The sequence below is a fragment of the Coregonus clupeaformis genome, chromosome 21 (assembly GCF_020615455.1).
Source record: "Coregonus clupeaformis isolate EN_2021a chromosome 21, ASM2061545v1, whole genome shotgun sequence".
Taxonomy (NCBI): domain Eukaryota; kingdom Metazoa; phylum Chordata; class Actinopteri; order Salmoniformes; family Salmonidae; genus Coregonus; species Coregonus clupeaformis.
Window position 1 is genome coordinate 45,108,471 of NC_059212.1, and position 26,326 is coordinate 45,134,796.

At 44.5% G+C, this 26,326-nt stretch overlaps 1 protein-coding gene and 1 non-coding gene across 2 annotated transcripts in view; both read left to right on the forward strand.

Moving 5' to 3' along the window:
- LOC121535707 (protein APCDD1-like) overlaps positions 1-26,326 on the forward strand; it is an 86,954-nt gene that overhangs the window by 12,282 nt on the left and 48,346 nt on the right. The gene's annotated exons all lie outside the window — the stretch shown is intronic.
- On the forward strand, positions 13,151-13,225 carry trnag-ucc. The gene has a single exon. It is a non-coding gene; the product is annotated as a tRNA-Gly (tRNA).

Here is a 26,326-nt window from a genome sequence, read left to right on the forward strand (position 1 = left end):
ACTACAGTAGACAGGCTATAAGACTAACAGTAACTCCTCTCTTCACCATGACTACAGTAGACAGGTTATAAGACTAACAGTAACTCCTCTCTTCACCATGACTACAGTAGACAGGCTATAAGACTAACAGTAACTCCTCTCTTCACCATGACTACAGTAGACAGGCTATAAGACTAACAGTAACTCCTCTCTTCACCATGACTACAGTAGACAGGCTATAAGACTAACAGTAACTCCTCTCTTCCCCATGACTACAGTAGACAGGTTATAAGACTAACAGTAACTCCTCTATTCACCATGACTACAGTAGACAGGTTATAAGACTAACAGTAACTCCTCTCTTCCCCATGACTACAGTAGACAGGTTATAAGACTAACAGTAACTCCTCTCTTCCCCATGACTACAGTAGACAGGCTATAAGACTAACAGTAACTCCTCTATTCACCATGACTACAGTAGACAGGCTATAAGACTAACAGTAACTCCTCTATTCACCATGACTACAGTAGACAGGTTATAAGACTAACAGTAACTCCTCTATTCACCATGACTACAGTAGACAGGCTATAAGACTAACAGTAACTCCTCTCTTCCCCATGACTACAATAGACAGGCTATAAGACTAACAGTAACTCCTCTCTTCACCATGACTACAGTAGACAGGCTATAAGACTAACAGTAACTCCTCTCTTCCCCATGACTACAGTAGACAGGCTATAAGACTAACAGTAACTCCTCTCTTCCCCATGACTACAGTAGACAGGCTATAAGACTAACAGTAACTCCTCTCTTCACCATGACTACAGTAGACAGGTTATAAGACTAACAGTAACTCCTCTCTTCCCCATGACTACAGTAGACAGGTTATAAGACTAACAGTAACTCCTCTCTTCCCCATGACTACAGTAGACAGGTTATAAGACTAACAGTAACTCCTCTCTTCACCATGACTACAGTAGACAGGTTATAAGACTAACAGTAACTCCTCTCTTCCCCATGACTACAGTAGACAGGCTATAAGACTAACAGTAACTCCTCTCTTCACCATGACTACAGTAGACAGGCTATAAGACTAACAGTAACTCCTCTCTTCCCCATGACTACAGTAGACAGGGTATAAGACTAACAGTAACTCCTCTCTTCACCATGACTACAGTAGACAGGTTATAAGACTAACAGTAACTCCTCTCTTCACCATGACTACAGTAGACAGGCTATAAGACTAACAGTAACTCCTCTCTTCACCATGACTACAGTAGACAGGCTATAAGACTAACAGTAACTCCTCTCTTCCCCATGACTACAGTAGACAGGCTATAAGACTAACAGTAACTCCTCTCTTCCCCATGACTACAGTAGACAGGTTATAAGACTAACAGTAACTCCTCTCTTCCCCATGACTACAATAGACAGGCTATAAGACTAACAGTAACTCCTCTCTTCACCATGACTACAGTAGACAGGCTATAAGACTAACAGTAACTCCTCTCTTCCCCATGACTACAGTAGACAGGCTATAAGACTAACAGTAACTCCTCTCTTCCCCCATGACTACAGTAGACAGGTTATAAGACTAACAGTAACTCCTCTCTTCCCCATGACTACAGTAGACAGGCTATAAGACTAACAGTAACTCCTCTCTTCCCCATGACTACAGTAGACAGGTTATAAGACTAACAGTAACTCCTCTCTTCACCATGACTACAGTAGACAGGTTATAAGACTAACAGTAACTCCTCTCTTCCCCATGACTACAGTAGACAGGCTATAAGACTAACAGTAACTCCTCTCTTCCCCATGACTACAGTAGACAGGTTATAAGACTAACAGTAACTCCTCTCTTCCCCATGACTACAGTAGACAGGCTATAAGACTAACAGTAACTCCTCTCTTCCCCATGACTACAGTAGACAGGTTATAAGACTAACAGTAACTCCTCTCTTCACCATGACTACAGTAGACAGGCTATAAGACTAACAGTAACTCCTCTCTTCACCATGACTACAGTAGACAGGTTATAAGACTAACAGTAACTCCTCTCTTCCCCATGACTACAGTAGACAGGTTATAAGACTAACAGTAACTCCTCTCTTCACCATGACTACAGTAGACAGGTTATAAGACTAACAGTAACTCCTCTCTTCCCCATGACTACAGTAGACAGGTTAGAAGACTAACAGTAACTCCTCTCTTCACCATGACTACAGTAGACAGGTTATAAGACTAACAGTAACTCCTCTCTTCCCCATGACTACAGTAGACAGGTTATAAGACTAACAGTAACTCCTCTCTTCACCATGACTACAGTAGACAGGCTATAAGACTAACAGTAACTCCTCTCTTCACCATGACTACAGTAGACAGGCTATAAGACTAACAGTAACTCCTCTCTTCACCATGACTACAGTAGACAGGTTATAAGACTAACAGTAACTCCTCTCTTCACCATGACTACAGTAGACAGGCTATAAGACTAACACCAACTCCTCTCTTCACCATGACTACAGTAGACAGGTTATAAGACTAACAGTAACTCCTCTCTTCACCATGACTACAGTAGACAGGCTATAAGACTAACAGTAACTCCTCTCTTCACCATGACTACAGTAGACAGGTTATAAGACTAACAGTAACTCCTCTATTCACCATGACTACAGTAGACAGGCTATAAGACTAACAGTAACTCCTCTCTTCACCATGACTACAGTAGACAGGTTATAAGACTAACACCAACTCCTCTCTTCACCATGACTACAGTAGACAGGCTATAAGACTAACAGTAACTCCTCTCTTCCCCATGACTACAGTAGACAGGCTATAAGACTAACAGTAACTCCTCTCTTCACCATGACTACAGTAGACAGGCTATAAGACTAACAGTAACTCCTCTCTTCACCATGACTACAGTAGACAGGCTATAAGACTAACAGTAACTCCTCTCTTCACCATGACTACAGTAGACAGGCTATAAGACTAACAGTAACTCCTCTCTTCACCATGACTACAGTAGACAGGCTATAAGACTAACAGTAACTCCTCTCTTCCCCATGACTACAGTAGACAGGCTATAAGACTAACAGTAACTCCTCTCTTCACCATGACTACAGTAGACAGGTTATAAGACTAACAGTAACTCCTCTCTTCCCCATGACTACAGTAGACAGGTTATAAGACTAACACCAACTCCTCTCTTCACCATGACTACAGTAGACAGGCTATAAGACTAACAGTAACTCCTCTCTTCACCATGACTACAGTAGACAGGCTATAAGACTAACAGTAACTCCTCTCTTCCCCATGACTACAGTAGACAGGCTATAAGACTAACAGTAACTCCTCTCTTCACCATGACTACAGTAGACAGGTTATAAGACTAACAGTAACTCCTCTCTTCACCATGACTACAGTAGACAGGCTATAAGACTAACAGTAACTCCTCTCTTCACCATGACTACAGTAGACAGGCTATAAGACTAACAGTAACTCCTCTCTTCACCATGACTACAGTAGACAGGCTATAAGACTAACAGTAACTCCTCTCTTCACCATGACCACAGTAGACAGGCTATAAGACTAACAGTAACTCCTCTCTTCACCATGACTACAGTAGACAGGTTATAAGACTAACAGTAACTCCTCTCTTCACCATGACTACAGTAGACAGGCTATAAGACTAACAGTAACTCCTCTCTTCACCATGACTACAGTAGACAGGTTATAAGACTAACAGTAACTCCTCTCTTCACCATGACTACAGTAGACAGGCTATAAGACTAACAGTAACTCCTCTCTTCACCATGACTACAGTAGACAGGCTATAAGACTAACAGTAACTCCCTCTCTTCACCATGACTACAGTAGACAGGTTATAAGACTAACAGTAACTCCTCTCTTCACCATGACTACAGTAGACAGGTTATAAGACTAACAGTAACTCCTCTCTTCACCATGACTACAGTAGACAGGTTATAAGACTAACAGTAACTCCTCTCTTCACCATGACTACAGTAGACAGGCTATAAGACTAACAGTAACTCCTCTCTTCACCATGACTACAGTAGACAGGTTATAAGACTAACAGTAACTCCTCTCTTCACCATGACTACAGTAGACAGGCTATAAGACTAACAGTAACTCCTCTCTTCACCATGACTACAGTAGACAGGCTATAAGACTAACAGTAACTCCTCTCTTCACCATGACTACAGTAGACAGGCTATAAGACTAACAGTAACTCCTCTCTTCACCATGACTACAGTAGACAGGTTATAAGACTAACAGTAACTCCTCTCTTCACCATGACTACAGTAGACAGGTTATAAGACTAACAGTAACTCCTCTCTTCACCATGACTACAGTAGACAGGCTATAAGACTAACAGTAACTCCTCTCTTCACCATGACTACAGTAGACAGGCTATAAGACTAACAGTAACTCCTCTCTTCACCATGACTACAGTAGACAGGTTATAAGACTAACAGTAACTCCTCTCTTCCCCATGACTACAGTAGACAGGTTATAAGACTAACACCAACTCCTCTCTTCACCATGACTACAGTAGACAGGTTATAAGACTAACAGTAACTCCTCTCTTCACCATGACTACAGTAGACAGGTTATAAGACTAACAGTAACTCCTCTATTCACCATGACTACAGTAGACAGGCTATAAGACTAACAGTAACTCCTCTCTTCACCATGACTACAGTAGACAGGCTATAAGACTAACAGTAACTCCTCTCTTCCCCATGACTACAGTAGACAGGTTATAAGACTAACAGTAACTCCTCTCTTCCCCATGACTACAGTAGACAGGCTATAAGACTAACAGTAACTCCTCTCTTCACCATGACTACAGTAGACAGGTTATAAGACTAACAGTAACTCCTCTCTTCACCATGACTACAGTAGACAGGTTATAAGACTAACAGTAACTCCTCTCTTCCCCATGACTACAGTAGACAGGTTATAAGACTAACAGTAACTCCTCTCTTCCCCATGACTACAGTAGACAGGTTATAAGACTAACAGTAACTCCTCTCTTCCCCATGACTACAGTAGACAGGCTATAAGACTAACAGTAACTCCTCTCTTCCCCATGACTACAGTAGACAGGTTATAAGACTAACAGTAACTCCTCTCTTCACCATGACTACAGTAGACAGGCTATAAGACTAACAGTAACTCCTCTCTTCACCATGACTACAGTAGACAGGTTATAAGACTAACAGTAACTCCTCTATTCACCATGACTACAGTAGACAGGCTATAAGACTAACAGTAACTCCTCTCTTCCCCATGACTACAGTAGACAGGTTATAAGACTAACAGTAACTCCTCTCTTCACCATGACTACAGTAGACAGGCTATAAGACTAACAGTAACTCCTCTCTTCCCCATGACTACAGTAGACAGGCTATAAGACTAACAGTAACTCCTCTCTTCCCCATGACTACAGTAGACAGGCTATAAGACTAACAGTAACTCCTCTCTTCACCATGACTACAGTAGACAGGTTATAAGACTAACAGTAACTCCTCTCTTCACCATGACTACAGTAGACAGGCTATAAGACTAACAGTAACTCCTCTCTTCACCATGACTACAGTAGACAGGTTATAAGACTAACAGTAACTCCTCTCTTCCCCATGACTACAGTAGACAGGTTATAAGACTAACAGTAACTCCTCTCTTCACCATGACTACAGTAGACAGGTTATAAGACTAACAGTAACTCCTCTCTTCACCATGACTACAGTAGACAGGCTATAAGACTAACAGTAACTCCTCTCTTCACCATGACTACAGTAGACAGGCTAAAAGACTAACAGTAACTCCTCTCTTCACCATGACTACAGTAGACAGGTTATAAGACTAACAGTAACTCCTCTCTTCCCCATGACTACAGTAGACAGGTTATAAGACTAACAGTAACTCCTCTCTTCACCATGACTACAGTAGACAGGCTATAAGACTAACAGTAACTCCTCTCTTCACCATGACTACAGTAGACAGGCTAAAAGACTAACAGTAACTCCTCTCTTCACCATGACTACAGTAGACAGGTTATAAGACTAACAGTAACTCCTCTCTTCCCCATGACTACAGTAGACAGGTTATAAGACTAACAGTAACTCATCTCTTCCCCATGACTACAGTAGACAGGTTATAAGACTAACAGTAACTCATCTCTTCACCATGACTACAGTAGACAGGCTATAAGACTAACAGTAACTCCTCTCTTCACCATGACTACAGTAGACAGGTTATAAGACTAACAGTAACTCCTCTCTTCACCATGACTACAGTAGACAGGTTATAAGACTAACAGTAACTCCTCTCTTCACCATGACTACAGTAGACAGGTTATAAGACTAACAGTAACTCCTCTCTTCACCATGACTACAGTAGACAGGTTATAAGACTAACAGTAACTCCTCTCTTCCCCATGACTACAGTGGACAGGTTATAAGACTAACAGTAACTCCTCTCTTCCCCATGACTTCAGTAGACAGGCTATAAGACTAACAGTAACTCCTCTCTTCCCCATGACTACAGTAGACAGGTTATAAGACTAACAGTAACTCCTCTCTTCACCATTACTTCAGTAGACAGGCTATAAGACTAACAGTAACTCCTCTCTTCACCATGACTACAGTAGACAGGTTATAAGACTAACAGTAACTCCTCTCTTCACCATGACTACAGTAGACAGGTTATAAGACTAACAGTAACTCCTCTCTTCACCATGACTACAGTAGACAGGTTATAAGACTAACAGTAACTCCTCTCTTCACCATGACTACAGTAGACAGGTTATAAGACTAACAGTAACTCCTCTCTTCCCCATGACTACAGTGGACAGGTTATAAGACTAACAGTAACTCCTCTCTTCCCCATGACTTCAGTAGACAGGTTATAAGACTAACAGTAACTCCTCTCTTCCCCATGACTACAGTAGACAGGTTATAAGACTAACAGTAACTCCTCTCTTCCCCATGACTACAGTAGACAGGCTATAAGACTAACAGTAACTCCTCTCTTCACCATGACTACAGTAGACAGGTTATAAGACTAACAGTAACTCCTCTCTTCCCCATGACTACAGTAGACAGGCTATAAGACTAACAGTAACTCCTCTCTTCACCATGACTACAGTAGACAGGTTATAAGACTAACAGTAACTCCTCTCTTCACCATTACTTCAGTAGACAGGTTATACGACTAACAGTAACTCCTCTCTTCACCATGACTACAGTAGACAGGTTATAAGACTAACAGTAACTCTTCTCTTCACCATGACTACAGTAGACAGGCTATAAGACTAACAGTAACTCCTCTCTTCACCATGACTACAGTAGACAGGTTATAAGACTAACAGTAACTCCTCTCTTCCCCATGACTACAGTAGACAGGTTATAAGACTAACAGTAACTCCTCTCTTCACCATGACTACAGTAGACAGGCTATAAGACTAACAGTAACTCCTCTCTTCCCCATGACTACAGTAGACAGGCTATAAGACTAACAGTAACTCCTCTCTTCACCATGACTACAGTAGACAGGTTATAAGACTAACAGTAACTCCTCTCTTCACCATGACTACAGTAGACAGGTTATAAGACTAACAGTAACTCCTCTCTTCACCATGACTACAGTAGACAGGCTATAAGACTAACAGTAACTCCTCTCTTCCCCATGACTACAGTAGACAGGCTATAAGACTAACAGTAACTCCTCTCTTCCCCATGACTACAGTAGACAGGTTATAAGACTAACAGTAACTCCTCTATTCACCATGACTACAGTAGACAGGCTATAAGACTAACAGTAACTCCTCTCTTCCCCATGACTACAGTGGACAGGTTATAAGACTAACAGTAACTCCTCTCTTCACCATGACTACAGTAGAAAGGCTATAAGACTAACAGTAACTCCTCTCTTCCCCATGACTACAATAGACAGGCTATAAGACTAACAGTAACTCCTCTCTTCACCATGACTACAGTAGACAGGTTATAAGACTAACAGTAACTCCTCTCTTCCCCATGACTACAGTAGACAGGTTATAAGACTAACAGTAACTCCTCTCTTCACCATGACTACAGTAGACAGGCTATAAGACTAACAGTAACTCCTCTCTTCACCATGACTACAGTAGACAGGTTATAAGACTAACAGTAACTCCTCTCTTCCCCATGACTACAGTAGACAGGCTATAAGACTAACAGTAACTCCTCTCTTCCCCATGACTACAGTAGACAGGTTATAAGACTAACAGTAACTCCTCTCTTCCCCATGACTACAGTAGACAGGTTATAAGACTAACAGTAACTCCTCTCTTCACCATGACTACAGTAGACAGGTTATAAGACTAACAGTAACTCCTCTATTCACCATGACTACAGTAGACAGGTTATAAGACTAACAGTAACTCCTCTCTTCCCCATGACTACAGTAGACAGGCTATAAGACTAACAGTAACTCCTCTCTTCCCCATGACTACAGTAGACAGGTTATAAGACTAACAGTAACTCCTCTCTTCCCCATGACTACAGTAGACAGGCTATAAGACTAACAGTAACTCCTCTCTTCACCATGACTACAGTAGACAGGCTATAAGACTAACAGTAACTCCTCTCTTCCCCATGACTACAGTAGACAGGCTATAAGACTAACAGTAACTCCTATATTCACCATGACTACAGTAGACAGGTTATAAGACTAACAGTAACTCCTCTCTTCACCATGACTACAGTAGACAGGCTATAAGACTAACAGTAACTCCTCTCTTCACCATGACTACAGTAGACAGGCTATAAGACTAACAGTAACTCCTCTCTTCACCATGACTACAGTAGACAGGTTATAAGACTAACAGTAACTCCTCTCTTCCCCATGACTACAGTAGACAGGTTATAAGACTAACAGTAACTCCTCTCTTCCCCATGACTACAGTGGACAGGCTATAAGACTAACAGTAACTCCTCTCTTCCCCATGACTACAGTAGACAGGCTATAAGACTAACAGTAACTCCTCTCTTCCCCATGACTACAGTAGACAGGTTATAAGACTAACAGTAACTCCTCTCTTCACCATGACTACAGTAGACAGGCTATAAGACTAACAGTAACTCCTCTCTTCCCCATGACTACAGTAGACAGGTTATAAGACTAACAGTAACTCCTCTCTTCACCATGACTACAGTAGACAGGCTATAAGACTAACAGTAACTCCTCTATTCACCATGACTACAGTAGACAGGCTATAAGACTAACAGTAACTCCTCTCTTCCCCATGACTACAGTAGACAGGCTATAAGACTAACAGTAACTCCTCTCTTCACCATGACTACAGTAGACAGGCTATAAGACTAACAGTAACTCCTCTCTTCCCCATGACTACAGTAGACAGGCTATAAGACTAACAGTAACTCCTCTCTTCACCATGACTACAGTAGACAGGTTATAAGACTAACAGTAACTCCTCTCTTCACCATGACTACAGTGGACAGGCTATAAGACTAACAGTAACTCCTCTCTTCACCATGACTACAGTAGACAGGTTATAAGACTAACAGTAACTCCTCTCTTCCCCATGACTACAGTAGACAGGCTATAAGACTAACAGTAACTCCTCTCTTCACCATGACTACAGTAGACAGGCTATAAGACTAACAGTAACTCCTCTCTTCCCCATGACTACAGTAGACAGGTTATAAGACTAACAGTAACTCCTCTCTTCACCATGACTACAGTAGACAGGCTATAAGACTAACAGTAACTCCTCTCTTCACCATGACTACAGTAGACAGGTTATAAGACTAACAGTAACTCCTCTCTTCCCCATGACTACAGTAGACAGGTTATAAGACTAACAGTAACTCCTCTCTTCCCCATGACTACAGTAGACAGGCTATAAGACTAACAGTAACTCCTCTCTTCACCATGACTACAGTAGACAGGCTATAAGACTAACAGTAACTCCTCTCTTCCCCATGACTACAGTAGACAGGCTATAAGACTAACAGTAACTCCTCTCTTCACCATGACTACAGTAGACAGGCTATAAGACTAACAGTAACTCCTCTCTTCACCATGACTACAGTAGACAGGTTATACGACTAACAGTAACTCCTCTCTTCACCATGACTACAGTAGACAGGCTATAAGACTAACAGTAACTCCTCTCTTCCCCATGACTACAGTAGACAGGCTATAAGACTAACAGTAACTCCTCTCTTCCCCATGACTACAGTAGACAGGTTATAAGACTAACAGTAACTCCTCTCTTCACCATGACTACAGTAGACAGGTTATAAGACTAACAGTACCTCCTCTCTTCCCCATGACTACAGTAGACAGGTTATAAGACTAACAGTAACTCCTCTCTTCACCATGACTACAGTAGACAGGTTATAAGACTAACAGTAACTCCTCTCTTCACCATGACTACAGTAGACAGGCTATAAGACTAACAGTAACTCCTCTCTTCACCATGACTACAGTAGACAGGTTATAAGACTAACAGTAACTCCTCTCTTCCCCATGACTACAGTAGACAGGCTATAAGACTAACAGTAACTCCTCTCTTCACCATGACTACAGTAGACAGGTTATAAGACTAACAGTAACTCCTCTCTTCACCATGACTACAGTAGACAGGCTATAAGACTAACAGTAACTCCTCTCTTCACCATGACTACAGTAGACAGGTTATAAGACTAACAGTAACTCCTCTCTTCCCCGTGACTACAGTAGACAGGTTATAAGACTAACAGTAACTCCTCTCTTCACCATGACTACAGTAGACAGGCTATAAGACTAACAGTAACTCCTCTCTTCACCATGACTACAGTAGACAGGCTATAAGACTAACAGTAACTCCTCTCTTCACCATGACTACAGTAGACAGGTTATAAGACTAACAGTAACTCCTCTATTCACCATGACTACAGTAGACAGGTTATAAGACTAACAGTAACTCCTCTCTTCACCATGACTACAGTAGACAGGTTATAAGACTAACAGTAACTCCTCTCTTCACCATGACTACAGTAGACAGGCTATAAGACTAACAGTAACTCCTCTCTTCACCATGACTACAGTAGACAGGCTATAAGACTAACAGTAACTCCTCTCTTCACCATGAATACAGTAGACAGGTTATAAGACTAACAGTAACTCCTCTATTCACCATGACTACAGTAGACAGGCTATAAGACTAACAGTAACTCCTCTCTTCACCATGACTACAGTAGACAGGTTATAAGACTAACAGTAACTCCTCTCTTCACCATGACTACAGTAGACAGGTTATAAGACTAACAGTAACTCCTCTCTTCCCCATGACTACAGTAGACAGGTTATAAGACTAACAGTAACTCCTCTCTTCACCATGACGACAGTAGACAGGCTATAAGACTAACAGTAACTCCTCTCTTCACCATGACTACAGTAGACAGGCTATAAGACTAACAGTAACTCCTCTCTTCACCATGACTACAGTAGACAGGTTATAAGACTAACAGTAACTCCTCTCTTCACCATGACTACAGTAGACAGGCTATAAGACTAACAGTAACTCCTCTCTTCACCATGACTACAGTAGACAGGCTATAAGACTAACAGTAACTCCTCTATTCACCATGACTACAGTAGACAGGTTATAAGACTAACAGTAACTCCTCTCTTCACCATGACTACAGTAGACAGGTTATAAGACTAACAGTAACTCCTCTCTTCACCATGACTACAGTAGACAGGCTATAAGACTAACAGTAACTCCTCTCTTCACCATGACTACAGTAGACAGGCTATAAGACTAACAGTAACTCCTCTCTTCACCATGACTACAGTAGACAGGTTATAAGACTAACAGTAACTCCTCTCTTCACCATGACTACAGTAGACAGGCTATAAGACTAACAGTAACTCCTCTCTTCACCATGACTACAGTAGACAGGTTATAAGACTAACAGTAACTCCTCTCTTCACCATGACTACAGTAGACAGGTTATAAGACTAACAGTAACTCCTCTCTTCACCATGACTACAGTAGACAGGCTATAAGACTAACAGTAACTCCTCTCTTCACCATGACTACAGTAGACAGGTTATAAGACTAACAGTAACTCCTCTCTTCACCATGACTACAGTAGACAGGTTATAAGACTAACAGTAACTCCTCTCTTCACCATGACTACAGTAGACAGGTTATAAGACTAACAGTAACTCCTCTCTTCCCCATGACTACAGTAGACAGGTTATAAGACTAACAGTAACTCCTCTCTTCCCCCATGACTACAGTGGACAGGCTATAAGACTAACAGTAACTCCTCTCTTCCCCCATGACTACAGTAGACAGGCTATAAGACTAACAGTAACTCCTCTCTTCCCCCATGACTACAGTAGACAGGTTATAAGACTAACAGTAACTCCTCTCTTCCCCATGACTACAGTAGACAGGTTATAAGACTAACAGTAACTCCTCTCTTCACCATGACTACAGTGGACAGGCTATAAGACTAACAGTAACTCCTCTCTTCACCATGACTACAGTAGACAGGTTATAAGACTAACAGTAACTCCTCTCTTCACCATGACTACAGTAGACAGGTTATAAGACTAACAGTAACTCCTCTCTTCCCCCATGACTACAGTAGACAGGCTATAAGACTAACAGTAACTCCTCTCTTCCCCCATGACTACAGTAGACAGGCTATAAGACTAACAGTAACTCCTCTCTTCACCATGACTACAGTAGACAGGCTATAAGACTAACAGTAACTCCTCTCTTCACCATGACTACAGTAGACAGGTTATAAGACTAACAGTAACTCCTCTCTTCCCCATGACTACAGTAGACAGGCTATAAGACTAACAGTAACTCCTCTCTTCACCATGACTACAGTAGACAGGTTATAAGACTAACAGTAACTCCTCTCTTCCCCATGACTACAGTAGACAGGCTATAAGACTAACAGTAACTCCTCTCTTCACCATGACTACAGTAGACAGGCTATAAGACAATAGTAATGTTCAATATGAAATTAAGCTAATATACCGTACAGCCCGTAGGCTAGCCAACTCTCTCAATGACAGCCAGGCATTACATACTCCATAGTGACGAGCATAGCTAACCATGGGGCCCTGTGTAGCTCAGTTGGTAGAGCATGGCGCTTCCAACGCCAGGGTTGTGGGTTCGATTCCCACGTGGGGGCAAGAATGAAAAAATAAAAAATAAAATAATGTATGCACTCTGGATAAGAGCGTCTGATAAATGACTAAAAAATGTAAATGTAAATATCATCAACATAACTTGAAAAAATAAAACACATGACATACCTGAAAAAGAGACTAACAACATCCATAAATGAAGTGTTGTGCTGCCCTTACACACCAACTCCTCTGTAAAGTAGCAGTGAAAAACAGGGGACATGAATAGCCATGCTAGCCCAATGACAACAGGTACAGTCAAAGGTACAGTAACTAGCTAGCATGTACAGCGTTCACAAATCAACAGTTCATAAACATCACAAAATATATTGGTGGGAGACCATCATAATGTAAGTGATCATATGAACTAAATATCAGTGTTTTAACACATAGGATTGATTTATTTTAATGGGAGTATTTTTCATTAACTTACCTCTTCCACACGGGTCCAGTAGACAGGGAAGAGTTAAGTGGGGCAGGATGTTTATGAGGGGGAATACAGAAGGAGAAGGAAGTGGGGCAGGATGTTTATGAGGGGGAATACAGAAGGAAGTGGGGCAGGATGTTTATGAGGGGGAATACAGAAGGAAGTGGGACAGGATGTTTATGAGGGGGAATACAGAAGGAGAAGGAAGTGGGACAGGATGTTTATGAGGGTGAATACAGAAGGAGAAGGAAGTGGGGCAGGATGTTTATGAGGGGGAATACAGAAGGAAGTGGGGCAGGATGTTTATGAGGGGGAATACAGAAGGAGAAGGAAGTGGGGCAGGATGTTTATGAGGGGAATACAGAAGGAGAAGGAAGTGGGACAGGATGTTTATGAGGGGGACTATAGAAGGGGAAGGAAGTGGGGCAGGATGTTTATGAGGGGAATACAGAAGGAGAAGGAAGTGGGGCAGGATGTTTATGAGGGTGAATACAGAAGGAGAAGGAAGTGGGACAGGATGTTTATGAGGGGAATACAGAAGGAGAAGGAAGTGGGGCAGGATGTTTTATGAGGGGAATACAGAAGGAGAAGGAAGTGGGACAGGATGTTTATGAGGGGGACTATAGAAGGGGAAGGAAGTGGGACAGGATGTTTATGAGGGTGAATACAGAAGGAGAAGGAAGTGGGGCAGGATGTTTATGAGGGGGAATACAGAAGGAGAAGGAAGTGGGGCAGGATGTTTATGAGGGGGACTATAGAAGGGGAAGGAAGTGGGGCAGGATGTTTATGAGGGGGAAAACAGAAGGAGAAGGAAGTGGGACAGGAGGTTTATGAGGGGGAAAACAGAAGGAGAAGGAAGTGGGGCAGGATGTTTATGAGGGTGAATACAGAAGGAGAAGGAAGTGGGACAGGAGGTTTATGAGGGGGAATACAGAAGGAGAAGGAAGTGGGACAGGATGTTTATGAGGGTGAATACAGAAGGAGAAGGAAGTGGGACAGGATGTTTATGAGGGGGAATACAGAAGGAGAAGGAAGTGGGGCAGGATGTTTATGAGGGGGAATACAGAAGGAGAAGGAAGTGGGACAGGATGTTTATGAGGGGTGAATACAGAAGGAGAATGAAGTGGACAGGATGTTTATGAGGGGGAATACAGAAGGAGAAGGAAGTGGGACAGGATGTTTATGAGGGGGAATACAGAAGGAGAAGGAAGTGGGGCAGGATGTTTATGAGGGGGAATACAGAAGGAGAAGGAAGTGGGACAGGATGTTTATGAGGGGGGAATACAGAAGGAGAAGGAAGTGGGACAGGATGTTTATGAGGGGGAATACAGAAGGAGAAGGAAGAGTGGGGCAGGATGTTTATGAGGGGTGAATACAGAAGGAGAAGGAAGTGGGACAGGATGTTTATGAGGGTGAATACAGAAGGAGAAGGAAGTGGGACAGGATGTTTATGAGGGTGAATACAGAAGGAGAAGGAAGTGGGGCAGGATGTTTATGAGGGTGAATACAGAAGGAGAAGGAAGTGGGGAAGGATGTTTATGAGGGTGAATACAGAAGGAGAAGGAAGTGGGGCAGGATGTTTATGAGGGTGAATACAGAAGGAGAAGGAAGTGGGACAGGATGTTTATGAGGGGGTGTACAGAAGGAGAAGGAAGTGGGGCAGGATGTTTATGAGGGTGAATACAGAAGGAGAAGGAAGTGGGGAAGGATGTTTATGAGGGTGAATACAGAAGGAGAAGGAAGTGGGGCAGGATGTTTATGAGGGTGAATACAGAAGGAGAAGGAAGTGGGACAGGATGTTTATGAGGGGAATAAAGAAGGAGAAGGAAGTGGGGCAGGATGTTTATGAGGGGAATACAGAAGGAGAAGGAAGTGGGACAGGATGTTTATGAGGGGGACTATAGAAGGGGAAGGAAGTGGGACAGGATGTTTATGAGGGTGAATACAGAAGGAGAAGGAAGTGGGGCAGGATGTTTATGAGGGGGGAATACAGAAGGAGAAGGAAGTGGGGCAGGATGTTTATGAGGGGGACTATAGAAGGGAAGGAAGTGGGGCAGGATGTTTATGAGGGGGAAAACAGAAGGAGAAGGAAGTGGGACAGGAGGTTTATGAGGGGGAAAACAGAAGGAGAAGGAAGTGGGGCAGGATGTTTATGAGGGTGAATACAGAAGGAGAAGGAAGTGGACAGAGGTTTATGAGGGGGAATACAGAAGGAGAAGGAAGTGGGACAGGATGTTTATGAGGGTGAATACAGAAGGAGAAGGAAGTGGGACAGGATGTTTATGAGGGGGAATACAGAAGGAGAAGGAAGTGGGCAGGATGTTTATGAGGGGGAATACAGAAGGAGAAGGAAGTGGACAGGATGTTTATGAGGGTGAATACAGAAGGAGAAGGAAGTGGGACAGGATGTTTATGAGGGTGAATACAGAAGGAGAAGGAAGTGGGACAGGATGTTTATGAGGGGGAATACAGAAGGAGAAGGAAGTGGGGCAGGATGTTTATGAGGGGGAATACAGAAGGAGAAGGAAGTGGGACAGGATGTTTATGAGGGGGAATACAGAAGGAGAAGGAAGTGGGACAGGATGTTTATGAGGGGGAATACAGAAGGAGAAGGAAGTGGGGCAGGATGTTTATGAGGGTGAATACAGAAGGAGAAGGAAGTGGGACAGGATGTTTATGAGGGTGAATACAGAAGGAGAAGGAAGTGGGACAGGATGTTTATGAGGGTGAATACAGAAGGAGAAGGAAGTGGGGCAGGATGTTTATGAGGGTGAATACAGAAGGAGAAGGAAGTGGGGAAGGATGTTTATGAGGGTGAATACAGAAGGAGAAGGAAGTGGGGCAGGATGTTTATGAGGGTGAATACAGAAGGAGAAGGAAGTGGGACAGGATGTTTATGAGGGGGTGTACAGAAGGAGAAGGAAGTGGGGCAGGATGTTATGAGGGTGAATACAGAAGGAGAAGGAAGTGGGGAAGGATGTTTATGAGGGTGAATACAGAAGGAGAAGGAAGTGGGGCAGGATGTTTATGAGGGTGAATACAGAAGGAGAAGGAAGTGGGACAGGATGTTTATGAGGGGAATAAAGAAGGAGAAGGAAGTGGGGCAGGATGTTTATGAGGGGAATACAGAAGGAGAAGGAAGTGGGACAGGATGTTTATGAGGGGGACTATAGAAGGGGAAGGAAGTGGGACAGGATGTTTATGAGGGTGAATACAGAAGGAGAAGGAAGTGGGGCAGGATGTTTATGAGGGGGAATACAGAAGGAGAAGGAAGTGGGGCAGGATGTTTATGAGGGGGGACTATAGAAGGGGAAGGAAGTGGGGCAGGATGTTTATGATGGGGAAAACAGAAGGAGAAGGAAGTGGGACAGAGGTTTAGAGGGGGGGAAAACAGAAGGAGAAGGAAGTGGGGCAGGATGTTTATGAGGGTGAATACAGAAGGAGAAGGAAGTGGGACAGGAGGTTTATGAGGGGGAATACAGAAGGAGAAGGAAGTGGGACAGGATGTTTATGAGGGTGAATACAGAAGGAGAAGGAAGTGGGACAGGATGTTTATGAGGGGGAATACAGAAGGAGAAGGAAGTGGGGCAGGATGTTTATGAGGGGGAATACAGAAGGAGAAGGAAGTGGGACAGGATGTTTATGAGGGGGAATACAGAAGGAGAAGGAAGTGGGACAGGATGTTTATGAGGGGGAATACAGAAGGAGAAGGAAGTGGGACAGGATGTTTATGAGGGGGAAAACAGAAGGAGAAGGAAGTGGGGCAGGATGTTTATGAGGGGGAATACAGAAGGAGAAGGAAGTGGGACAGGATGTTTATGAGGGGGAATACAGAAGGAGAAGGAAGTGGGACAGGATGTTTATGAGGGGGAATACAGAAGGAGAAGGAAGTGGGGCAGGATGTTTATGAGGGTGAATACAGAAGGAGAAGGAAGTGGGACAGGATGTTTATGGAGGGTGAATACAGAAGGAGAAGGAAGTGGGACAGGATGTTTATGAGGGTGAATACAGAAGGAGAAGGAAGTGGGGCAGGATGTTTATGAGGGTGAATACAGAAGGAGAAGGAAGTGGGGAAGGATGTTTATGAGGGTGAATACAGAAGGAGAAGGAAGTGGGGCAGGATGTTTATGAGGGTGAATACAGAAGGAGAAGGAAGTGGGACAGGATGTTTATGAGGGGGGTGTACAGAAGGAGAAGGAAGTGGGGGCAGGATGTTTATGAGGGTGAATACAGAAGGAGAAGGAAGTGGGGAAGGATGTTTATGAGGGTGAATACAGAAGGAGAAGGAAGTGGGGCAGGATGTTTATGAGGGGGAATACAGAAGGAGAAGGAAGTGGGGCAGGATGTTTATGAGGGGGAATACAGAAGGAGAAGGAAGTGGGGCAGGATGTTTATGAGGGTGAATACAGAAGGAGAAGGAAGTGGGGCAGGATGTTTATGAGGGGGAATACAGAAGGAGAAGGAAGTGGGTTAGGATGTTTATGAGGGTGAATACAGAAGGAGAAGGAAGTGGGGCAGGATGTTTATGAGGGGAATACAGAAGGAGAAGGAAGTGGGGCAGGATGTTTATGAGGGTGAATACAGAAGGAGAAGGAAGTGGGACAGGATGTTTATGAGGGGGAATACAGAAGGAGAAGGAAGTGGGGCAGGATGTTTATGAGGGGGAATACAGAAGGAAGTGGGACAGGATGTTTATGAGGGTGAATACAGAAGGAAGTGGGACAGGATGTTTATGAGGGGGAATACAGAAGGAAGTGGGACAGGATGTTTATGAGGGGGAATACAGAAGGAGAAGGAAGTGGGGCAGGATGTTTATGAGGGGGAATACAGAAGGAGATGGAAGTGGAGCAGGATGTTTATGAGGGGGAATACAGAAGGAGAAGGAAGTGGGGCAGGATGTTTATGAGGGGGAATACAGAAGGAGATGGAAGTGGGGCAGGATGTTTATGAGGGGGAATACAGAAGGAGAAGGAAGTGGGGCAGGATGTTTATGAGGGTGAATACAGAAGGAGAAGGAAGTGGGACAGGAGGTTTATGAGGGGGAATACAGAAGGAGAAGGAAGTGGGACAGGATGTTTATGAGGGTGAATACAGAAGGAGAAGGAAGTGGGACAGGATGTTTATGAGGGGGAATACAGAAGGAGAAGGAAGTGGGGCAGGATGTTTATGAGGGGGAATACAGAAGGAGAAGGAAGTGGGACAGGATGTTTATGAGGGTGAATACAGAAGGAGAAGGAAGTGGGACAGGATGTTTATGAGGGGGAATACAGAAGGAGAAGGAAGTGGGACAGGATGTTTATGAGGGGGAATACAGAAGGAGAAGGAAGTGGGGCAGGTTGTTTATGAGGGGGAATACAGAAGGAGAAGGAAGTGGGACAGGATGTTTATGAGGGGGAATACAGAAGGAGAAGGAAGTGGGACAGGATGTTTATGAGGGGGAATACAGAAGGAGAAGGAAGTGGGGCAGGATGTTTATGAGGGTGAATACAGAAGGAGAAGGAAGTGGGACAGGATGTTTATGAGGGTGAATACAGAAGGAGAAGGAAGTGGGACAGGATGTTTATGAGGGTGAATACAGAAGGAGAAGGAAGTTGGGCAGGATGTTTATGAGGGTGAATACAGAAGGAGAAGGAAGTGGGGAAGGATGTTTATGAGGGTGAATACAGAAGGAGAAGGAAGTGGCAGGATGTTTATGAGGGTGAATACAGAAGGAGAAGGAAGTGGACATGATGTTTATGAGGGGGGTACAGAAGGAGAAGGAAGTGGGGCAGGATGTTTATGAGGGTGAATACAGAAGGAGAAGGAAGTGGGGAAGGATGTTTATGAGGGTGAATACAGAAGGAGAAGGAAGTGGGGCAGGATGTTTATGAGGGGAATACAGAAGGAGAAGGAAGTGGGGCAGGATGTTTCATGAGGGGGAAACAGAAGGAGAAGGAAGTGGGGCAGGATGTTTATGAGGGGAATACGGAAGGAGAAGGAAGTGGGGCAGGATGTTTATGAGGGGGAATACAGAAGGAGAAGGGAAGTGGGGCAGGATGTTTATGAGGGTGAATACAGAAGGAGAAGGAAGTGGGGCAGGATGTTTATGAGGGGGAATACAGAAGGAGAAGAGAAGTGGAGCAGGATTTATGAGGGTGAATAGAGAATGAGAAGGAAGTGGGACAGGATGTTTATGAGGGGGAATACAGAAGGAGCAGGAAGTGGGGCAGGATGTTTATGAGGGGGGAATACAGAAGGAAGTGGACAGGATGTTTATGAGGGTGAATACAGAAGGAAGTGGGACAGGATGTTTATGAGGGGGAATACAGAAGGAAGTGGACAGGATGTTTATGAGGGGGAATACAGAAGGAGAAGGAAGTGAGGCAGGATGTTTATGAGGGGGAATACAGAAGGAGATGGAAGTGGAGCAGGATGTTTATGAGGGGGAATACAGAAGGAGAAGGAAGTGGGGCAGGATGTTTGAGGGGGAATACAGAAGGAGATGGAAGTGGGCAGGATGTTTATGAGGGGGAATACAGAAGGAGAAGTGAAGTGGCAGGATGTTTGTGAGGGGGAATACAAGAAGGAGAAGGAAGTGGGGCAGGATGTTTATGAGGGGGAATACAGAAGGAGAAGGAAGTGAGGCAGGATTTTTATGAGGGGGAATACAGAAGGAGAAGGAAGTGGGACAGGATGTTTATGAGGGGGAATACAGAAGGAAAAGTGGGGCAGGATGTTTGTGAGGGGGAATATAGAAGGAGAAGGAAGTGGGCAGGATGTTTATGAGGGAATATAGAAGGAGAAGGAAGTGGAGCAGGATGTTTATGAGGGGGAATATAGAAGGAGAAGGAATGGGGCAGATGTTTCATGAGGGGGAAATACAGAAGGAGAAGGAAGTGGACAGATGTTTGAGGGGGAATACAGAAGGAAGTGGACAGGATGTTTATGAGGGGAATACAGAAGGAGAAGGAAGTGGGGCAGGATGTTTTATGAGGGGGAATACAGAAGGAGATGGAAGTGAGCAGGATGTTTGATGAGGGGGAATACAGAAGGAGAAGGAAGTGGGGCAGGATGTTTATGAGGGGGAATACAGAAGGAGATGGATGGGGCAGGATGTTTATGAGGGGGAATACAGAGGAGAAGGAAGTGGGCAGGATTGTTTATGAAGGGGAATCAGAAGAGAAGGAAGTGGGCAGGATGTTTATGAGGGAATACAGAAGGAGAAGGAAGTGGGCAGATGTTTATGAGGGTGAATAAGAAGGAGATGGAAGTGGGGCAGGATGTTTATGAGGGGGAATACAGAAGGAGAAGGAAGTGGGCAGGATGTTTATGAAGGGGAATACAGAAGGAGAATGGGGGCAGGATGTTTTATGAGGGGGAATAAGAAGGAGAAGGAAGTGAGGCAGGATTGTTTATGAGGGGGAATACAGAAGGAGAAGGAAGTGGACAGGATGCTTATGATGGGGAACACAGAAGGAGAAGGAAGTGGAGCAGGATGTTTTATGAGGGGAATATAGAAGGAGAAGGAAGTGGGCAGGATGCCTATGAGGGAATACAGAAGGAGAAGGAAGTGGGGCAGGATGTTTCTGAGGGGGAATACAGAAGGAGAAGGAAGTGGGGCAGGATGTTTATGAGGGAATATAAGAAGGAGAAGGAAGTGGGGCAGGATGTTTATGAGGGAACACAGAAGGAGAAGGAAGAGATGTTTATGAGGGTGAATACAGAAGGAGAAGGAAGTGGACAGGATGTTTATGAGGAATATAGAAGGAAGTGGGGCAGGAGTGTTTATGAGGGGGAATATAGAAGAAGTGGGGGAGGATGTTTATGAGGGTAAACAGAAGGAGAAGGAAGTGGGGCAGGATGTTTATGAGGGGAATACAGAAGGAGAGGAAGTGGGACAGGATGTTTATGAGGGGGAATACAGAAGGAGAAGGAAGTGGAGCAGGATGTTTATGAGGGGGAATATAGAAGGAGAAGGAAGAGGGGCAGGATGTTTATGAGGGGGAATACAGAAGGAGAAGGAAGTGGGGCAGGATGTTTATGAGGGGGAATATAGAAGGAAGTGGGGCAGGATGTTTATGAGGGGGAATATAGAAGGAAGTGGGGCAGGATGTTTATGAGGGGGAATACAGAAGGAGATGGAAGTGGGACAGGATGTTTATGAGGGGGAATATAGAAGAAGTGGGCAGGATGTTTTATGAGGGGAATACAGAAGGAGAAGGGGGGGGTCAGGATGTTTATGAGGGGAAATACAGAAGGAGAAGGAAGTGGGACAGGATGTTTATGAGGGGAAATATAGAAGGAAGTGGGGCAGGATGTTTATGAGGGGGAATACAGAAGGAGAAGGAAGTGGGACAGGATGTTTTGAGGGTGAATACAGAAGGAAAGGAAGTGGGCAGGATGTTTATGAGGGGGAATACAGAAGGAGAAGGAAGTGGGGCAGGATGTTTGTGAGGGGGGAATACAGAAGGGAAGTAAGGATGTTTTATGAGGGGGGAATATAGAAGGAGAAGTGAAGTGCAGTGATTATGAGGGGGAATAAGAAGGAGAAGGAAGTGGGGCAGACGTTATGAGGGGGAATTCAGAAGGAGAATGAAGTGGGAGCAGGACGTTTATGAGGGGTGAATACAGAAGGAGAAGCAAAGTGGAGCAGGATGTTAAGGAGGGGGAATACAGAAGGAGAGCTGAAGTGGGACAGGATGTTTATGAGGGGGAATACAGAAAAGAGAAGGAATGACAGGATGTTTACGAGGGGGAACATAGAAGGAGAAAATGAAGTGGAGCAGGATGTCTATGAGGGCTGAATCGTTACGAGGACAGGGGCGAAGAGGATGCTTGTGAGAGGAGGAACACAGAATGAGCAATGGGAGGTTTATGCTATGATTGCCTATGAGGGGGAACGTACAGAAGAAATGAGTGCAGGATGTTTATGAGGGGGGAATCACAGAAGATAGGCGGAAGGGACATGACGTTATGAGGGGGAATTACGAAGGCGCGTAGTGGGATGTTTAAGAGGGAGGGAATCAAGAAAGAAGACGATGGTACGCAGGATGTTTGATGAGGGTGAATACAGAAGGATAATGAAGTGGGGCAGATTGTTATGAGGGTGAAATGAATAAGAAATGAGTAAGGGGATGCTATGAGGCGAATACAGAAGGAGTAGTGGAAGCGAAGGGAGGATTTATGAGGGAGACAGGTGTAATGAGAAGCAAGTGTGCGATGTTGCGGGAGGCGAACAAGAATGATAGTAAGGACAGGATGTCTATGAGGGTGAAATACAGGGAGAAGGGGGAAGTGGACTAGGACGTTTATGAGGGGAACATAGAAGGACAAGGAAGTGGGAGCAGATGTTTAGAGGGGGAATAAGAAGAAGAGGGAATGAGTAAGTGATGTTTATGAGGGGGAAATATAGAATGAAGTGTGGGGGCAGGATGTTTTATGAGGGGGAATATAGAAGAAGTGGAGCAGTGACGTTTATGAGGGGAATAAGAAGGAGAAGGAGGGGAGGATGTTTAGAGGGGAATATAGAAGGAAGTGGCAGATGTTTATGAGGGGGAATACAGAAGGAGAAGGAAGTGGAACAGGATGTTTCATGGAGGGGGAATATAGAAGGAAGTGGGGCTAGGACGTTTATGAGGGGGAATACAGAAGGAATGGAAGTGGAAGGATGATTATGAGGGGGAATACAGAAGGAGAAGGAAGTGGGGCAGAGGATGTTTATGAGGGGAATATAGAAGGAGAATAAGTGGACAGGATGTTTATGAGGGGAATACAGAAGGAGAAGGAAGTGGGGCAGTGATGTTTATGAGGGGGAACATAGAAGGAGAATGGGAAGTGGGACAGGATGCTTATGAGGGGAATATAGAAGAAGTGGCAGACCTTATGAGGGGAATACAGAAGGAGAAGGAAGTGGGGCAGCGCTTATGGGGGAATACAGAAGGAGGAATGGAAGGGGACGGATGTTTGCGAGGGGGAATATAGAAGGAAGTGGGGCAGGATGTTTATGAGGGTGAATACAGAAGAAGTAATGAAGTGGGCAGGTCGTTTGATGGATATCACAGAAGGAGACGGAATGGGGCAGATGATGTTTATGAGGGGGGAATACAGAAGGAGAAGGAAGTGGGGCAGGATCGTTATGAAGGAAACAGAAGGAGAAGGAAGTGGGGCAGGATGTCTATGAGGGGAAACACAGAAGAGAAGGAGCTAGCAGATGTTATGAGGGTGATACAGAAGGAGATGAAGTGGGGCAGGATGTCTATGAGGGGAACACAGAAGGAGAAGTAAGGGGCAGGATGTTATGAAGGGGATACAGAATGGCAGAAGGAAGTGGGCAGGATGTTATGAGGGGGAACACAGAAGGAGAAGGAAGTGGGCAGGACGTTATGGGAATACAAGAAGGAGAAGTGAAGCGGAAGATGTTAGGAGGGGGAATACAGAAGGAGAAGCGAAGTGGACAATGATGGCTCTATGAGGGGGAATATAGAAGGAGATAGGAAGTGGGCAGGATGTTTGATGAGGGTGAACACAGAAGGATAAGTGAAGCGAGCGGCGACGTTTATGAGGGGAATACAGAATGAGCAGGAAGTGGGAGCAGGATGTTTATGAGGGGAATCACAAGGAGAATGAAGTGGGGCAGGATGTTTATGAGGGGAATACAGAAGGAGAATGAAGAAGAGAGATGTTTTATGAGGGTGAATACAGAAGGAGAGGCGGAAGCGGATTCAGGGGATGTTTATGAGGGGGAATATAGAAGGAAGTGAGGGTAGGATGTTTATGAGGGGGAATATAGAAGGAAGTGGGGCAGGATGTTATGAGGGTGAATACGTGAGAATGAAGTGGGGCATGATGTTTGTATGAGGTGAACACAGAAGGAGAATGAAGTGGCGGATGTTTATGAGGGGGAACACAGAAGGAGAAGGAAGTGGAGCAGGATGTTATGAGGGGAACATAGAAGGAGAATGAGAGGGCAGATGCTAGAGGGGGAAATAAGAAGGAGAAGGAAGTGGGGTGGGTGATGTTTATGAGGGGGAATATAGAAGGAAGTGGGAAGCAGGATGCTTTATGAGGGGGAATATAAAGAAGTGGGGTATATGTTCTATGAGGGGAATACAGAAGGAGTAATGAAGTGGGACAGGATGTTTATGAGGGGGGAAATATAGAAGGAAGTGGGGCAGGATGTTTATGAGGGGGGAATGCGAAGGAGAAGGAAGTGGGGCGGGATGTTTATGAGGGGGAACACAGAAGGAGAAGGAAGTGACAGGATGTTTATGAGGGGGAATATAGATGGAAGCGAGGCAGGATGTCTATGAGGGGGAATACAGAAGAGAATGAAGTGGGACAGGACGTTTATGAGGGTGAACACAGAAGGAGAAAGGAAGTGGTGCAGGATGTTTATGAGGGGGAACACAGAAGGAGAAGGGGAAGCAAGCAGGATGTTTATGAGGGGGAATACAGAAGGAGAAGGAAGTGGGCAGGATGTTTATGAGGGGGAATATAGAAGGAGAATGAAGTGGGACAGGATGTTTATGAGGGGGAATATAGAAGGAAGTGGGGTAGGACGTTTATGAGGGGGAATACAGAAGGAGAAGGAAGTGGGGCAGGATTCTATGAGGGGGAATACAGAAGGAGAAGGAAGTGGGACAGGATGTTTATGAGGGGGAATACAGAAGGAGAAGGAAGTGGCAGGATGTTTATGAGGGGGAATACAGAAGGAGAAGGAAGTGGGGCAGGATGTTTATGAGGGGGAATACAGAAGGAGCAGGAAGTGGGGCAGGATGTTTATGAGGGTGAATACAGAAGGAGAATGGGAAGTGGGGCAGGATGTTTATGAGGAGGGAATACAGAGAGAATGAAGTGGGCAGGATGTTTGATGAGGGGAATACAGAAGGAGAAGGGAAGTAAAGGCAGGATGTGCTCCATGGAGGGAACAATATAATGAGAATGGAAGTGGGGATGATGTTTCATGAGGGTGAATGGCACATGAAGGAGAAAGGGATGTGGACAGTGATGTTTTATGAGGGGGAATATAGAAGCGAAGTAGGGTGATGTATGAGGGGGAATATAGAAGGAAGTGGGGCAGGATGTCTATGAGGGTGAATACAGAAATGAGAAGTGAAGTGGGAGCAGGGATGATTTATGAGGGTGAAATACAGAAGGAGAAGTGAAGTGGATGGGATGTTTATGAGGGGGAACACAGAAGGAGAATGAAGTGGAGCAGGATGCCTTATGAGGGGGAACATAGAAGGAGAATGGAAGAGGGGCAGGATGTTTCATGAGGGGGAACACAGAAGGAGAAGGAAGTAGGGATGATGTTTATGAGGGGGAACATAGATAAGGATGGAGATGTGCTATGAGGGGGAAACATAGAATGAAGTGGAGAGGATGTTTATGAGGGGGAATCAGTAAGGAGTAATGAAGTGGACAGGATGTTTATGAGGGGAACATAGAAGGAAGTGGGGGCAGGATGTTTATGAGGGGAATACAGAAGGAGAAGGAAGTGGGGCAGGATGTTTATGAGGGGGAATACAGAAGGAGAAGGAAGTGGGACAGGATGTTTATGAGGGGGAATATAGAAGGAAGCGGGAGCAGGATGTTTGTGAGGGGGAATACAGAAGTGATAATGGAAGAGGATGTTTCATGAGGGTGAACACAGAAGGAGAAGGAAGTGGCAGGATGTTTAAGAGGGGGAATCAGAAGGAGAA